General features: G+C 43.7%; 1 protein-coding gene and 1 long non-coding RNA gene across 4 annotated transcripts in view; one reads left to right on the top strand and one right to left on the bottom strand.

The window, feature by feature from the left end:
• Positions 1–5,758, bottom strand: part of GARRE1 (granule associated Rac and RHOG effector 1) — a 62,111-nt gene extending 56,353 nt beyond the window's left edge. Inside the window, exon 1 of one of the 2 annotated variants that reach the window (XM_074551059.1) lies at positions 5,602–5,758. The gene's annotated coding sequence lies outside the window, so the exon portion shown is untranslated. Of the gene's footprint in view, positions 1–4,740; positions 4,974–5,601 lie in introns of those variants that run through there. The other variant, XM_005492532.4, reaches the window with a different exon arrangement.
• On the top strand, positions 4,937–15,404 carry LOC141730800 (uncharacterized). 2 transcript variants are annotated; one of them, XR_012582461.1, is made up of 3 exons: positions 4,937–5,163; positions 11,109–14,668; positions 15,317–15,404. It is a non-coding gene; the product is annotated as an uncharacterized LOC141730800 (long non-coding RNA). The 2 variants fall into 2 exon arrangements; XR_012582460.1 differs by lacking the exon at positions 4,937–5,163 and adding an exon at positions 5,701–6,011.
• Positions 15,405–15,716: the final 312 nt, after the last annotated feature.

The following is a 15,716-nucleotide window of genomic DNA, read 5'->3' as shown; positions in this document are numbered from 1 at the left end:
TTTTGAAATAGTCACCAGAAAGAGGTTACGTTCCTCAAATCTTTTGGAGTGTGGCACAGAATTACATTTACCCCCTGTGTGCCTTCCCCTGTGATTCCCCAGGCTGTCACTGCAGCTGGGAGGATGCAAACATGAGAAGAATCTTTCAAGAAGAGCTGTATTTCTGTGTGTCCTTCCTAGGCACCACAGCCCTCTCTGCTTTTCAGCAGTTTTGTTACATGATCATATAAAAAGAATATCTGGCTTCTTCAGGATGAGATTACCAGCTACAAATATTTTAAGGGACTTCAAAAAATGTTACCTTGTACTTAAGACTCTTAGGAAAGATCTCCAGATTTTCCTGGAATGTGAGCTGCAGACATTCATTGCTTTATCTTTCTCCAGGGAAGTCCTTGTGCTTGGACTCAAAGTGTTCTCAGGTACACAGCCAACTTCTGTGATATGTACAGAAGAGCAGGAAGTTCAACTTTCATTAAAAATGCCTAGTATCATTGCCCTGAATATCCTGGTATGAGACAAATCATGTGGATATGCTTTAAAGGATCTCATTTTACCTCAGTAAATCCAGAGGAATTCCCAACACCATCCAGAAACTCACAAACATACCAGTTACAACAGTCAGGTAATCTACTTGGGAAACTAAAAACACTCAGTTAGTGACAGGATTAGAGATAAATTTCATTGGTAGACAACCCTCACATGAATGAATCACACTAGAGATGCCTGTGGAAATGGAAAAAAGGAAGTCCCTTGTTCCTGCTCTTCTCCTACCCTCTCCTCTACAACTCTGCTTTAGAGTTCCCAAAATGTGTTAAAATAAAGCATTAAAGACACTAAGTTCAAAGTTATCATTTCTATCAAGGGAAACAAACGTCCTCTTACATTCAGAAGCTGTTTAGGTTGAGGAGATTTATTCTGCTCCCAGATTGCAGAGTACACGACACAGAGCCTGAGGAATTTTCTATAATTGGACAGTACCATTTAAATGTCAGCTTTGAGAGCACAACTAAACAAGAGTCACACCTAAAACACTGCAATTAAACAGCCAGTTGACATGTTCTCTCACAGCATTCTAACCAGCACAGAGGTAGTGGCAGGAAAGAACAAAAATAGAATAGCTCAACATGAGGAGTGCCCGACAGGGTGGTGGAAGAATTCTCCTGTTGAAATTTCCCAAAGAATCTAACTTTTGCAGTGCTGTTGTACAGAAATGCTAACAGAAAATGTTAATGCCTGACAAGTACCCGACTGTAATAACGCTTGATAAACCACAGAGTCCCACTGACCCCAAACCATTTGAAAAGGCAGAAAACTGTTAGGAAAGCCAGTAACAAAAGATCACAAACAAGGAACAATGAAAATCTAGCTAGCCTAAACCAGAAAATGCTCATCAGATATTTCAGGGAGAAAATGTTACTAAAAACATAAGCAGTAATTGGACACAACTTAGGGATGCATTGTAAAGATGTTTCCTAAGGCATTCTTTTGTCAGTGTGACCCTAACAGTAAAACATGGGCAGTTACTCTACAGAATTTTTTTTTAAGTTTTTGGTTTGCTTTTTAGCTAATACAGCAAAAATTCTGTCAGTGCTATTGTGTTCTCCTATAAGGGCTTTCCTTAGAAGGAAGAATATTTATTTCCTTAGTGCAAATGGTTCTTCAAAGCCAAGTCCTGGAATACCACACTTCCAACTGGAGCTGGATAAGCTGCCGTGTGTTATCACCAGCCTGAAGCCACTTTGCCACCGATGGAATGCAGCATCACAGCTGGGAAAATGCCTGGCGTGCTGCACAGCCTCTCAAGGATGCCTGAAAGCTCACAGAGCCTCAGCTACTCCCACCTCAGACCCACCCAGGCACTCAGAGACATCCAAGACTCCCCCAGCTGTACCTGGGCTCCCTGACATTCCCCTTTTCAGCCCTTTTCTGTCATCCTTCAAAGCCTGACCAACATTTCTAAACCTTCTATTCTGCTTTTTCTCACACACACTCACTCCTTTTTCTTTTACTCCAAAGCACTCCAGCCTGAATCCCTGGAAGTTGGTTTGCCTCGTGCAAAGCTTGTGACCTTAACAGAATCACACAGATCAATTCCCCAAAATTTATCTTAAATAACCAACACACTAATTCATTAATTACAGCAGGGTAAGACCAGATTGACACTCCAAGACCACAGTTCTCAAAATAATTTGTGTAGTCACATAAGAGCTCTTCAAAGTGAAACACACCTCATTACCACCAAAATTATCATTCTGAAGTTCCATTTTAAAATTCTTTTTTTCTCTCCTTGTTTTAATCACCGTTTTGACAAAATTCAAGGACTGGACTAAACCAGTTTATCCACAGAACATTACAAAACTGGAATCCTATCAGACCTAACTGGCAATTCACCTGCAAAGCAGAATTTGTGAATGGAATATGTCTTATTCCCCAACACACACCTTAAGGGCTTCTTTGATGGCTGAAAGGATAAATGTCTAAACAGCTCCTAATGTAAAATTGTCTTGAGGTACATGAACAGCAGAAGAGAAGAAACACAAAGCCAGAGATACAACAAACACAACTTCAAGCTTCTTCTCAGTGAGTGTGAAACCCATCTTTAACATATTCTACTTAATTTTCAATACATTTTTTCATCCTCCAAGCCAGAATTTCAGATTTTACAGGTATCAAGACACAGGACCTCCTATGGTTTAGATCCACAGTCCCCACTAGGTGTCCAGCACATACAAAATTCAAACAGAACCTGGAATGCACCGTGGCCCAGAAGCATGGGATTGCCTGTAGCTTGTCAGCAAAGGCCTGGGAAGGGCATCCAGACACATTACCAAGCTCTAGGAGGAGCACAGCAATTACAACACAGAGTTCTGTCAAGTGCAGCAGAGCACCCTGTGATGAGGTTACCCATGCTGCTGGAAATGTCATCTTTCATGTTCAACATAAACCCCTTCTGTAGCTAATAACAATACCCTGGCATTGTTTGCCACACGTAGGCTGTTGCTCTGGCTAACACCCAATCCCAGTAATAATATTCTATCTACCTACAATCACCACAAGAAAATGCTCATTCTCAGCCCTGACTGGTGCTGCAGCACAGCAGCAAGCTCTGAGAGCTGCCACACTCCAGCAGGTTCTGTATCTCCCTGTGCAGGTGCCCGTCTGCACTGATCAGACACTTCTCTAGAACTCTAGAAACACCTTGAGATTACTGGGAATAAAGGAGCTCTTTTCATACAGCACAATTAGTCATATCAGCAGTGATAGCTATTTTGAGCAGCACCCATTAATCACTATCATTAGCAGGATTTCTGGTGTACCAGCATTCATTGTACCCAGAACAAGTCTTTTCCTATTCCAGTACTAGCACATAAACAAAAGCAGCAGCACAATTTCTCTTGACATAACCCTGTTTTGAGTAAGGCAAGTGGCAGCACTTAAAATGACTGTCAGTGTCAGATTTAAAGAAAAGCTTACTTAGGACAGAAAAATACAATTGTTTTGCTGCAAAGAAAAACTGGCCGCCATTTGTATGCTGAGGCAGAGGGAGAGTTGAAAAATAATAAATAGTGGGAAGAAGTGGGGAATAAAGATCTCAAGCACACCCTCAGAAAAATAAGATGCCAGTGACCAAACCCAAGGTGATGCTTTTAAGAAGCAGAAGAAACTCAGACTTTGTGTTTACATGTCGGTAGCACACATTTGCCTTATTACATTTTATGAGGGATTATTTACCTGCTAGCCAAATTTCAGAGTCTCAGAACAGACTTTCAACTAGAAAAATATTCTCCATATGCATTGTTTCCAGTTTCCTAACCACCCTGAGTAATCCCTGATGCAGAATGAGCAGCCAGCAGAAGCATTCCTGCCTTACACCAACCAAGGGAGCAGCACCACAAGAGGCACAGAAAGCAGTGGCACTGAGCTACTCCAGCCTGGCTCCTCCAACACCAGGAACACAAAATACACCTTCATCACAACCAGACATTAAATACTTAAAAAGGTCTGCTGGGAAGGAAAGAACAGAAAATACAGGAAGAAAGAAAAACCTCCTGCAAGTCATGAACGTGGAAAACTTGCCATTCTTTACAAAAGGGTCGAGCTTTATCTTCTGTAGAAACATTGCCCGGTAGAAGACTCAAGCCAAGTGCAAAATCATGTTGGTACCCATGAAACACAAACAGCACCTGTGCACATACCAAAACGGGCCAACACTGCTGATCCCACGAGCAGCACACCAAAACCTTCATGCGGCCAGAAGCCACACAACACACAGCTCAGAGAGGTGAGCAAAGGGGAGCTTCAGCCGCCTGTGCCCACAGAAAACAAATACAGTTCCTCAAGAGCACCACTACATATTTGCCCACAGCACTGAGCTGAGGAAACACAAACATCTAGCAACAATAGCCTGAAAATCCAGCAGCTGTAGATGAGAGACTGTCCAAGGGCAGCCGGCAGTTCCAGATGCAGTGCCATTTTGGGAGGCAAGCTCCAGCCCGTGCCAGCTGCATGTGCCTCCGGAGGAGCCACCCGGTAACACCAAGTTTACTGCAGCTACGCACCGCTGAGGCATGGCCCTCGTCACAACACCCAGACATCTGTGCCTCCATAAAATCAGCAATGATAATAATAACGGCCAATTTATACCTCCGACAGGGTTTATAACCTCACATAAAACAAACAAATAAGACCTTCCGACTGCTTTCAAGCTCCTAAGCGGACATTCACCCGACAAATACATACCTCTACCATTTCCTCTCCACTCAAACGAATAAAACCCCTCAAGCAGGCAGAAGCAAGGGAGCATTGGTAAAGTTTGAAGCTACAGCCCAAAATGCGTTATCCTCTTCTGCTGGCAGCTACCATATGCACACCACATAAGGCTCGGCAACAACAAGCGGCACTCGCAGCTCGCATCAGGTGAAGGATCGGTACGCAGCCCCTGCAGCGCCCGGGGACGCCGCTGCCCGCAGGCCCCGGCCCGGGGGGCTCGGAGCGGCGCGGGGGCCCCGAGCCCGGCCGGGCTTTGGGCGGCGCCGCTGCCGCGGTGCCCGGGGAGCTCCGGCCGGCGCCGCCCGGGAAAGGCCGCGCGGCGGGGCCGCCCCAGCGCCGGGGGCCGGCGGGGCCCGGCCGGGCGGGCGCCCCGGGTCACCGTGGAGCAGGAAGGTGCGCAGGAATTCCCGCAGGCGCAGTCCCGGCCCCGCCGCGCTGCCCGGGCTGCCCGCACACGGGTCACGGGGGGGCGGCCGCAGCCCCCGACACCGCCCCGGGCTGCCCCCGACACCGCCCCGGGCTGCCCCCGACACCGCGCCCGGCCCGGCCCGGCCCCGCCGGGGCACCGCGGCCACGGTCCCGGGCACCGCCGCCTCGCCTCCCCCCGGCCGGGGCTCCCGCCGGCCCCAGCCCCCGCCGGCGCCTCCCGAGCGGCCCAGGGGCTGCCCCGGGCGCTGCCGCCCTCCGCGCCGCGTCCCCCCGGTGCCGCGGGCGCTGCCAACCCGGTGCCCGCCCGGCCGGGCCCGCGGGCCGCGCTGCGGGGCTCGGGCGGGCGGGGCCGGGCCGGGCCGGGCCGCGGGGTTCGGCGGGGTCGGCGCGGGGCTCACTCACCTGCCCGCGACAGCCCCGGGCCCCGCGCCGAGCGCTCCGGAAACGGCGGCGGCTCCGCCGGGGCCGGGGAGGGGCCGGCGAGGGGCGGGCGGAGCCGCGAGTGACAGCGGGAAGGGGCGGCGGGAGCGGGCGGGCGGCGCCGGCCGCGGGGCCGAGGGGGCGGCGGGGACGGCACCGGCACCGCGGGGTTCGGCGGGGGCGCGGAGAGCCCGGGACCGGCCCCGGGTGTGGGGAAACAGCCCGAGGGGCGGCCCGGCGGCACAAAGAGGGAGAAGGGCATGAATTAATCAGGGAATATTTTATATGAGCTTAAAATTGTGAGGGTGCTCACTGTGTGGTTTTGGGGTCAGATGCAGCGTCCCGATTCAGGAGAGCTGTTCGAGGTGGAGATCGCCGGCGGCACATGCAAGGTTCTGAATTCCTTTTCTGTCCAAAGTCACTTGCTGAACGAACTGCAGGGTTCAGCCCTGGTGTTCAATTTATTTGGGAATTATGTAAAACGCACAAACATCATCCCAAACTGATCCCTTTGACATAATTGTCATGGTGCTACCAGCTTTAGGAATTGTTGAGAAATAGGCCTGGTCTAGGATGTGAGTTTAAACTGCTTGCATATTATTTCTCAGGCTTAATGCAGGTTTTACACAGAAAAATTTGCTGTACAAAATGATGTATTTTCAAATCCTATGTCTACAGAAAGAGTCTCTGTTAATCCTGTCTTCCTTAGTAAAAGGTGATTGCTTTTTATTTCTGTGACTTATTTAGAATCTTACCTTCTAAATGGAACAAGCATTTAATGATGTACAGAAATGTCTAGTAAAGTTAGAAAATAAGGCAATGTGTAGTAGTAGGAGAGTAGTTAAAAACTGTTAAAATACACGTAAGCAAAATTTTTGCCTACAGGGCTCAGCATCCAATCATCTGGCTCTCATTCCCCCCCAAAAAACCCCAAACCCACACACTTGGCTATGATACTCATCAAGTGAAAATAACAGTAATTTCAGTGCTGCTAATCAGAAAACTCTGTGGGAAGAAGTGAAATTGTCAATTTATTGGACACCTTCTAGCCACAAGCTAGAAATAGTCCTCAAGTAGCGTCTGCGGGGAGCTGCCTGGGAGCAATCTGTGGCTTTGTTTCCTTCTCCAGAACAGATGGTTGCTGGCAGAGCGGGCTCCTCATCAGTGCCTTCCCTCTGAACCCTTCTGATTCTTGTGTGTCTACTAAGCATGTCTCTTCCTAGCAAATTGAGTCCTCAAATTAAGAGATACCTGGGAAATACTTGGAAAGACACAAGGGAACAGAAGGCTGTCATATTGTTGGTTCCTTCAAGAGAGAGAGAGAGGTGTTGAGTATTTGTACTGGAGGAGTACAATAAAGGACTGGAGATGGTACATTTTTTACCTTTTTTTTCCTGCTTTTAACTAAATGGTTGCTGAGACATGGATTTTGAAAAAAGATAGAAAGACTGATGAGGTTTCAGCAAGGTTTTGTTTGGAAGAAGGTATGGCTATGAAGTAGAAAAACTGAGTGTAAAGGGAGTCAAAAAAAGCTGAAGAGGAAGGGAAAGAGAAAATAAAGTACTGGGATGAATTTTCTTTCCTTCCAGGACAGATATTGAGGCAAGACCTAAAGGTAATCTGAAAAAGCCCCCACAAAATTCCTCATTTTACCAACATGCAGTTTTACCAAGAGATCCCAACACTACATGAGCAATGCTGACTAAAGTTCACTGTATTCACAGGCAGAAATCTGTTCTACAGACTGAGTCTTACAGCTCAATACACCAACGTGTTCTTTCTCACTATCTGCAGATATCCAAATCTGCTCCTATTTTGTTATCCTACTGATTTAATTGTATTCAGTGGAGTGTGCAGAAAGTGGTTCTGTCAACACTAACAGTGGAGTTACACACAATAGTCATATTTTTTATTTTGACTCCCTGGATATATTTAATTATTCCTATAGAGTATTATTTGGGGTTTTTTTTTACAGTGCTGTATAACAACTTTTAGCATATAACTATCTCTAAATAAGCAGACATTTCATTTGAAATTTACTGCAGATTAAATTTATAGATTGAGAGCATAAAGGCACAAAGGAGTTGGAAGAATCGTAGCCTTAAAGTTAATATGTCTTACCAGATGGCAGGAATTTTAGACAGACTGTGAAATAAATCGGAAGTTCACACTTCCTGATATACACAGGGCATGAAAACATGCAATTCAACAGAGTGTATAACAACCAATGAAGAATAAAGAGGAAACTCTCAAGGGCTACAAAATATGTGGTGTAGGTATCTATTGTGGCATTGTACATTAAAATTATTTTTCTGAGGTCTTACAATGCAATATTTAAAATGAGTAGTCTATTTTTAAATTTTTTTGAATTCTGTTTTGAAAGATGGTAGTATGATTAACTACTTAGTAAAGTCCTGTGTAGATCAGCATAGAATAGATGTATTCAGTTATGTTTTCCCCATTGATGTTACATATAAGAGAAGAGTGCTTTCCAAGATCTCCCTTGAACAGGAAGGGAAGGAAATCAGTGCACAGTTTAAACAAAAAAATACAACAATGTTTTTTTTTAAAAAAGAGGAAAGCAGCTTTGAAATGTATTATGAGTACAACTCATTGTCATGGGCTGTAGGAGGAAGAAATCATTAGCTTGGGAAAAGAGCAGCACTGGCACAATGGCCATGTGCAGATGTTAATAAGGATATGCCTATCAGCAAGGTGTGGGATAAGATTAGGAGGATGAACGTTAGTAATATAATCCCCAAAGAGTGTGTTAAAGGAAAAACCTCATTCACAGGAGGTTGTTTCTGTTAACCAGATGGAGATGTGTTTAGGAAAAGGAAATGTGGGGAAAACCAGGGTGATTTTGGAGAACAGACTTGACCACTAATGTCCTATTGTATGAGCAGTGATTTTCCCTTTGTGGTCGGTGATTGCTGTGGATGCTGCAGTGGGAGCACGTTGGAGTGCAGGAGGAGCAGAGCACTGTTCCCTGCTGTTTGGGCTGTGTGTGCAGGTGGAGCTGAGCAGCAGGGAGCACACAGCTCTGGCTGGGGCTGTGGTGTACAGTCTGTACAGTGTGTCACAGCCCTCGTGGCCACAGCCTGACCCTCTGCTGCTGCCTGCATGTTTGACAATGCAGGCATACATGTAGGCAAATCGGCCTTCTAAAAATACATTTCACAAATCATCCATTCCAGCTGTCAGGGTGAGAGCAGTCCTTTTGTCCTGCAGCCCCGGACAACGAAAATCCTATTTCAGACAAATGAAATGGAGTCCTTTTCTGCCTGCCAGCAAAGCTGCTGACCTGTGCTTTGTGCCCTCGGTGCTCTGCCCACCATTGTGTCCAACCTGAGGCTTAGCACACACTTGGCCTCCTGCCCAGGCCTCTGTAAACAGCAGCAACTGGCAAAAGCAGGCGTGGGCAGAGCCCCCAGAGCTCTCTGGAGCTGCTCCTGCTGCTCCCTCCACAGGGCCAGTCCCATCTGGAAACACTGAGCTTGGCTGCCTATAAATGGCCACCTAAAAATAAAAGAGGGACAATCACCTTTTCTTGTCAGACAAATCAAAGATCCAGGTCACCTTAAAAAATTAGAGGCTGCAAGCCATACTGGTTATAAAGAAAATAAAGAAGTACATGAAGTATATAAACCTCTGAATCTTGCATGGATCAGCCCAGTTGTGATCGAACTGAGCGGAGGCCACTGACTTCAGCTGACACTGGATGTGTCCCATGACCTTCTGGTTTATATATTTAGATTCCCCATACTAATCTTCTCTTCCACGGGTCTGATGTCATCACCATTATTATAAGCAGAACTTGTGACTTGATTGACAGCAAACAACCTTTCCAAAAAGTAGCCAAGGAGTGGGAATGTTTTGTCAGAGTGACACATGATCATGACTGCCTGCAGTCCATTTTTGTTTACAGGCAGTGGAAGAATTTCAGATATTTATAAGGTCAGTGTCCCTAGTCCAGAGAAGAAGGAGCTGTGTTTGGTTTTAAATTGTTGTTCTGCTTACAAAATTGACTTCCAGTTGGGCTTGAGTGAAGGACTAGGCTCTGAGGTAAATCCTTTGCCTGCTGCAGCCTGGAATGGGCTGCTCCCAACTGCACACACAAAGGGATCACTGGCATGCCATATTTTTGCTTTAGGAAGTCAAATACTTAAACATATGCATAATTCTTTTTGACTGTCTGGTGATTCAGATGTCTGGGATCCTTGTTTAATTTTCCTTGTTTTTTTGAAAACTTTCAAAAAGGAATCAGCTTGCAAAACCACAAAAATGTACTTCTCAGCCAGCTGTGGTAAAATAGTTTGCATGGCCATCTCAATGCTGGAGAAATCTTTATATTTAAAAAATCATTCTGATGATTAACAAATGAACATGAATTCATTATCAGTAAGGCATTAGCAGTTGCCTTAGAACCACTCAAGGTATGCTGCAAACACAGAGGAGCTGAGAGAATATTTGTGAGACAAAGAGCTGTTGACATTCAGTCACACTAGAACTTCGAATATTGTTTTAAAACAGATATGCTGCAAATGTGGGAATGAGAACTAGACTGTGGGTTTTTTTCTATTTAATTTGGCATTTAAATATATGGCACAATAAGATTTGACAAAAAGTAAAATGTAAATCTATGTAACTGACCCCACTCATTAATAGGGTGTTAAGGACTTGTAATATTACAGAGTCCAAATACTATTTAGGAAGAAGTGAAACAAAATTTAGAATTAATTCTAGAACATTTATAAACAGGCATAGAAAAATAGTGTTCTACTACTGAATATTAGAAATTAGAGTCTGACCACCAAATGATGTTGTGTTTGTTTGACCTCGTTCAACTGATTCCATTAAGGTGTTGTATATGTTTCAGATAACAAAATTTGACTTTTTTAGTAAATATCTTATATTGAATATAAAATTGTTATTTTAACAGTCTATACTAAACATTTTACTGTACAAATAGTAAATTTTACTTGACTTACGTTAATATAAATACACAAAAATAATACATGCTTATAAATACATATAAATATTTAAAGTGGTCTAGAAAGAAGCCTAAATGGTAGTTTTAAATCATTTCCATGTGGTAATTCCTGTATCATGGGATTGTTGCAGGGGGACTGGATAGGGGCCCACATGCTATTGCATTGATTTAGTTTTTGCCAGGGCACTGTAACAAAGGCAACTGAATTTCAGCTGCCTTAGTGGTACTGTTATTACCTTTTGCCTATACAGATTTTTATTGTGGAAGACTGCCAGATAAGGAGTAATTTTGTAATTGAGAACATGGAGTTGTGAAAGTAGTTTGAACAGAAGGATAAGAGGGAAACATATAAGTTAATATTTTATGGATGAAACTTTGCTGAATCACTTGATAACATAGAGGAAATTGTAGTAGATCTACACATGTTTGTCACATGTTGCTTGAGTAGATTCTTCATTAATTACTGAAATGCTCAGTGCTTCACTGTGTATCACAGGTCCCTTTGTGCCTGAGACTGGGATGAGAGTACCCTCCTTACAGCAAGGCAGGAATCCACTGACAGGAACCACGTGTGAGACTGACCCAACCAGCCCTGCTGTGCCCACCATGCAGAGCCTCTCTGGGGTGTCCTGTCCAGCCAGGCCAGGTCTCCTGGTGGCATCATGAAATGCCCATCAGCTCCTCTTTGGCCACCACAGAGCTTTGGCTTGAGAAGATATTCAGGATGTCGTCAGAGAAGAGTGGGACTCATCTACTAAAACCTGGCAATGCAGCCTTGTCTGTTCTCCATGCTCGACTGGCTGAGGACCATTTTCCTCTGGCTCCAGCAGGAAAACCAGCACAGGTGACCTCCCTGGCACCAGCACAGGTGACCTCACTGGTGGTTTCAGGTTCCTGATTTGTTTAGTCAGCTTCCAATGCCTTCATACTTTCTCAGGGACTGCTGCCAAGGCTGGACATGGTCTGTTTGTATCGTTGGGATCTCCTCCCCACATCTGATACCAGGTTTGAGCAGCTTGCTCCCCTCATCACTGAACTGAAGTTTTTGATACAGTGCCCAGTAATTTTTTTGTTTGCTCGCTTGCTCTTTAGGCTTTCTCAGCAAAAGTACCAACGAGCTCTGTTATCAGGTGCAGCTATCCTGCACTGCTGGACACATGCCAGGGATGCAGAAGCAGATCTCATGTTGATTATGGTTCACTCTGCTGTTGTCTTCTTCACAGCCCAGAAATTCCACAGGTGAAAATTAAGGGCTACCAGAAGTTATTTCTCTGGCATCCCACAGAACTGAGATCCTTCAGCTGCACCAGGCGGAGAGATGCCCTTGATGTCTGAATGATGCTTAATGGTGCTCTCTGCATCCCCTGTCTCAATTTCTGTGCCCTCCGTGTTCCAAGAGGCACCTACAAACCTCTCTGTTGTTGTTGGGCTCCAAAGGTCACAATTCATCTGTCAATACAAATTGTGTGTAGCTCTGCTGAAATTGATAATTGTGGTTCCCAGTTCTTTTGCATGATGTCTAATCAATTGCAGTATTGTAAAAGAAGGTAGATTAAGCTACCAGGTCTGTATCAGACTATCAGATCACAGTTGTGCCTGGTGTGAGAGGCAGGAAACAAACCATCAGTCCCACCAGAAGTGCACATATGAATTATGCAACTCTTGTGTGAGTTGTCACATCGGTGAGCACGGGGACCGTGAGACAACAGCCCTGTGGTAGCGACTGACAGCTGAGGGGAGGAAGATCTTCCTTTGTGTGTGCACTCCTGAATAATTCAAAGACAAGATAAACAGCACCTATAGATGCATCTTTTCTTCATTTCACAGTAATGAGTCAAGATACTCTAAGTCAAATATCAGGTCCTTTTAGGCACCCATCAAGCCACCAGTTACTAAAAGATAAGGGAGATGAGACAAATTTTACACATCAGTTGTTTTCTGTTGCTGAGTTTTGCATATGTTAGTTTTGCTTTCAGAATTCCAAGAGTAAGGAAATTATATAATTCTTGCAAAGTTCATCTTTGATAGTGATATTGAGTGTCAACAGACTGTGCTCACATCTCAAGGATCATTGTAATTCCAGGAGCTGGGAGATGAGAAGGCAATAAATAATTTGATACAGGGAAAGCTCTTCTTCCTTTTTAATGGGAAAATATTTCAGCCATGGTGATGTAGTTGACAAAGGTTTGGTTTAGCATAAAAGAAAAAGGAGCAGAAAAGCGATTGAAATACATATAGGAAATAAAAACCCTAATCAATAAGTAGTCACAAAAGCAGTGAAAAACTTCTCCTGTAGTGTTTTTAAATTAAAATGTAGAACATGCACATGTATCCCCCAGTCTGCTCAATATTGTTTCTAGAGAATAAATAATCTGTAGATTTCTTGGGGTAACACAATTTTCTATTTCCTGGAATAATTGCCCACAAACATGAGCTTGACCCCTGTGTTAAACTAATGAACCCTTGCCTGTGTATGGAGGGTGATCCCAGGGATGGATGGTTACAGAAAAGTCAGATTTGGATATTAGACACACATGTCCCTAGCAGAAGTTGTAGTTTTCTCCTCATGTGGATTAAAAACCCACTGATAGTGTTCAGAGTTGCTAATTTAGGCCTTTCTGATTGCAAGTTCCAGGCAACTCCATGTTTTGCTTCATCATATAATTCTAGGAATGGTGGTTTCCTGAGGAAAACAAGCTCATAAGGCTTTGGAGCTCTCTCTCTCTCATGGTTTCTGTGCATGCAGAATTGGCCAACCAGCACAGAACATAATATAAGAGTGAAGGTCAATCTGTAGTGGTTTTACACCCTATGTTTTTAAGTCTGCAGTCATTTTTCTGAAAACACATGAACAGAAATCCTTGTAAAGGTCTTTTCTCCAGCTGTACAATGGTGTACAGGTAATTTGGGGAGTTTCAGCCATGACTATAGTAGCACTAGCAGAAGTTTGTTAGCTTCAGTCATGTTTTTTTCTTATGAATTTTAAAAACCATGGTCCTGCTCTTCCAGTGAGATCCATTTGCACATAGATCTCATTGAAGGCCCGAGACCTGCATTTAATGTTATTCCATTCTGTATCTAATCACACTCCCATTTTACATAAAATGAAGGTGGGAAGTTGGTTCAAGGTCACCAATTTATTTATTAATGATGATATTTATAAATATCCTCAAAATCCAATTCAATAGGAATTTGAAGACCTCAAAAAAGCAAAGATCTGGATAATTTATCCCCTGAAAAATTGGATGAAATCATGAATGATGAGATATGAAATTGTATCTATAATTTAAGAACCTGCAGTTATTTGCCGTGTAGTGATTTTTGCCCCCTGTATGACCACACCTTTTAAATTCGTGTCTGATAATACAGACAAGCAAAATCAAACACACAGGTAGTTCAAACAGAATCTGTAGAAAGAGCAGCAGTAACATATAGATCTTTTTGAAAATATTCAGTCTATAGAACTGGGATTTTAAAGAGAGAGACTGGCAAGAGAATCAGGCTCATCTGATATGCAGAGGAAAAAACGTCAACCTGAGGGTAGCATCTTCTAGAACAAAATCTACATTTCCAGAGAACTTCCTTGAACTGAAACAAGCTGCAAGATGAGCTCATTTCTTAAAATATTAATAGTAAACTTGGGTGAGACATTCTTATTACGCTTCCACTGCTGCAAATTCATTAAATTGCAATGATAATAAATCTTGAGAGATTAAGTTTATAGCAGAATATCAGATGGTTGTTTCTGGGTTTTCTAAGACCCCGAGATTGGTTTGGCACGCAGCTGAACCATCATTTATCTCTGCTGACAGCCCGGTTTTCATTCCCAGCCTTTGTGCTGCTGTGCACCAAATGACAGTGTCCAGTTGGGGGTATTTTTAGTCTGCTCTGTAGCAGATGCAGGCTGGCACATCCCTGCCTCTCCAGTGATGTGGGTCACATTCCCAGCAGGAGCCACACCAAGAGAGGAGGAAGGAAACCATTGCAGAAATGGGAGTGGTGCAAAGCCCAAGCCTCAGAGCTCTGCTTTAGTGGGTCAGCTGCCAAGAGCTGCGTGTGAGTAGTGCTTTAAAGCTGTCTTTGCTTCCCTTCAGGGACTCCACTTGCAATTGAAATATCACATGTGGGGAATTTGCCAGAGCTTTGAATTAATATGCACATGACCAGAACAGTTAAAGTCACCTCCTGTTTGGTGCTGAGAATTCCTCATCCTCAGATGTGTATTCTGTTCACTGCAGCAGTGAGGGACATTTGGAGAAGTGAGTGTAGAATAAGGAATATATTCCAAGAGTTTAGTTGTGCTGCCTTTTAAATGTGCATATTTAAATTTAAATGTTAAATTAAGCTGTGGAGATCAGGCCCTATGATAGCAAAAAAATATATTTTTCTAGAAACCAAAGTAACTGAAATGTCTGTATTAAAGCATTCCCATTGTGAAAAATACCTCTAATCTGGAAAGATGTAGCATTTAATCTCAATAGCATGTTATAAGACCTTTACTCTCTATTGTATAGTATATGTGCAAAATCAGTATGTTGTGTAATATGTATATAATTATGCATAATTGTGATGATTAATATTTAATTAATGCTAGTACAACAAATAATAAAGATAAACATTACTTCCAAAAGTAATAGTTACAGGAAGTGAGGTAATTCAATTAACAACAGAATGAATTAATGAATTCCCCATTGTTTTCAGCAGGACTCCACTTCCCTGGCTGATGGAGTCGCCTTATGAGAATGAGACCAGCACAGCTGGATCACAGACCTGCAAACCAGGCTTGGGCAAGGTGAACTTGTGCTTTTACTGTGAATGTAGGCTGAAAGTACATGTATTTTAACAACTTTGCTATCCTTCTACATGAAAGAAAGATCTGCTTGCTTTCTCTTTAGATGAGTCTTTCTCCTGCAGGTTTGTCCTGTTCTTGTGTCACCACCAATGCACTTAGGACTGAATAAGCTCCCTGGCTGTTGCATCATGAGCAGAATTATTGCTTGCACTTCCTGAATTTATCTTCATTTTCATATTGAAGTCAGCAATAGTAGCTTTTAATATTAAATGGGCCAGGCTGACAACTAGTAAATTGAAACAGCAAACAAAA

The sequence above is a fragment of the Zonotrichia albicollis genome, chromosome 13 (genome assembly GCF_047830755.1).
Source record: "Zonotrichia albicollis isolate bZonAlb1 chromosome 13, bZonAlb1.hap1, whole genome shotgun sequence".
In the NCBI taxonomy this organism is placed as follows: domain Eukaryota; kingdom Metazoa; phylum Chordata; class Aves; order Passeriformes; family Passerellidae; genus Zonotrichia; species Zonotrichia albicollis.
The sequence above is the reverse complement of the archived record's forward strand: the minus strand, read 5'-3'. Positions and strand labels throughout refer to the sequence as shown.